Genomic DNA, 2500 nt, shown 5'->3' on the forward strand with positions numbered 1-2500 from the left:
TGTCACTGTCTGTAAAGCTGCTATTGAAGCTACGAGATACATTCTGACGTCTTAAAACTGAATTCTCGTTCTTTACTATGGCATAATCAGCAGAAGAAAGAAGAAAAATCGCTGAAAATAATGCACCAATGCATCAAGACTAAGAGTGGGAGTGAGGATGGCACCAAACTGTCAAGTAGTGCTCTAATCAAACAGGGAATCTGAAGTGAAAGCAAAAGAGAATCACTGAACTACGGTGTACGCGAGTAAGACACATACTACACCATATACTGATTAACCCAGATCTAGCGAAAGTCTGGAAACTACTGCAATTACCCACAAGTAGGGACACTTTTGAAACTTAGATTCAGACTGAGTACGTATTGTCCTATACATTAACTGTAATGTTATATCTATGAGCCCTCTGACTGCCTCAATCAAAATTGAATTTGAACACGTCTGGACTCAGTCCAAAGTGAGGGTTGTCTCGGATGTAATTACTTAAGCCCACCAGGATATCAGATATGCCTATTTCCAACATGCATAAGTTCCTCGTTGGGCGAGTCGGTAGAGTTCTCGGCTAGCACACTGCTAGGCCCGAGTTCGAGTCTCCGGCCGGCCAATGATGAATTAGAGGAATTTATATCTGGTGACAGAAATTCATTTCTCGCTATAATGTGGTTCGGATTCCACAATAAGCCGTAGGTCCCGTTGCTAGGTAACCAACTGGTTCTTAGCCACCCAAAGTAAGTCTAATCCTTCGGGCCAGCCCTAGGAGAGCTGTTAATCAGCTCAGTGGTCTGGTTAAACTAAGGTATACTTACACCACATTATAGCGAGAAATGAATTTCTATCAACACAAATAAATTCCTCTAACTCTTCATCAGCCGGCCGGGGAATTGAACTCCGCCCCATCGAGTGACAGTCCGCAGCTCTACCGACTCGCCCAACAAAGAGCTAACTCAAACATGCATATTCTATGTCAGGAGGCAAGTTTCACAGCACTTCCTGAAGGACATAAAGATCAGCTTTCAACACCAATTCAGAAAAATGAAGTACTCGAAGCCTCTTGTTTTAGCATGAGAGTTTATCTGGCCGTATCCTCAATACGATTTAAAGGAGATGCATCATTGCTCACATCCTTATCAAGGCCTCAGACAAGTAGGTACATGTTTGCTTTCCCTTCCTTCAACTGTTCTATTTCTGTGATGTGAACTGACCTCTGGCTTCCGGGTAGATTTGATGGCTTTACTTCCGCCTGTTTTCTCCCACTGATGTATTTCTCCTCTCCACTGACGATACACTACAGAGAAAATTCCCCCCCTACCAATTCTCTTCCGAAATACTATCCCTTCCCTTTTCAGCATTTTTCTGGGACATGGTGTCTTTACCTTTCATTTTGTTTGATTTTATCCCTTTAGAAATGGATAACATGGCAGATGGGAATACAAAAAACTGTATGCTACTGAGTGCTTACAGAAGCACTATTTATGAATCTTCTTTCATGCTTAATGCTGCTGCTAGGCAATTCTCAAACTCAAACTCTGGTTGGTGTGTTCATTAGAAGCCCTTGGCACTTTTCTACGTAGCAAACCCTGGCTACATGCATTTTTCTAGGCATCAAATCAAAGCCACGTGCACTTTTCTAAAGAGTTAATCCAGGCCCCGTGCACTTCTCTGAACAGCCAATACAGATTCATAGTATACGGGACTTTTCTCTGCATGCAACGTTCCCCATTAGCCGAGCATTTCTGTTTCTGATATTCTCTACAAAATCAATCTTAAAGCTTTTTCATACAGTTCTCATCATAAGTTCGGTGCAACTTTATTCTGAAGTCAATGTTTTCTGCATTGTTTAGTGCGCTAACTGACACACCACCACCACCATCAAAATCCAAGTGACACGGTACGTAAGCTCTCCACATTGCCCAAGAAAATCTATGGAGGCTGTGGCCTCACGAATCGATAAGACCGTCTGTGCATTCCCACGCACTGTGAATCACTCCCTTCACCTGCTCTATTTCGTGCTTCCCGAAACCTTGGCTGTCTTAATTTGAGTCTGAGAATGTTTCACTCCCTCCAGAAAAAAAAATATTTCAATTTTTTCAAAATATTACTCATCCGCATTTGGTCCATTTGTCATAGTGGGCTCCGTATAAAAATTCCATAACATGACCGTCGGTGAGGAAAGCATTTTTGGCTTATAGCCAACTTCTAAACAGTTCATTTCTTAAGATTCTTTCCTGATGAGCATATATTCCATTGGAACGAGACAAAAGACCCTACCTTGCAAAGCAATCTAACCCAAATTAAATTTTTATGTAAATGCAGATGAAAGAGCATAGACAGACGACAGCTAATATTTATACAGACACACACATAAGTACATATACATACTGTATATATATATACTGAAAATGTGTAAAATAGTACAACTACTGAATAGTAAGAAATTAATAAGTATTTTCTTACTATGCAATAGTTATACTATTTTATACACATTTTCAAGACATATATATGT

The 2500-nt window shown here is 40.6% G+C and overlaps 1 protein-coding gene across 29 annotated transcripts in view; it reads right to left on the minus strand.

The window, feature by feature from the left end:
• Window positions 1-2500, minus strand: part of LOC136826963 (uncharacterized) — a 578486-nt gene that overhangs the window by 565330 nt on the left and 10656 nt on the right. The window lies entirely within an intron of this gene.

Source organism: Macrobrachium rosenbergii, chromosome 3 (assembly GCF_040412425.1).
Source record: "Macrobrachium rosenbergii isolate ZJJX-2024 chromosome 3, ASM4041242v1, whole genome shotgun sequence".
NCBI lineage: Eukaryota > Metazoa > Arthropoda > Malacostraca > Decapoda > Palaemonidae > Macrobrachium > Macrobrachium rosenbergii.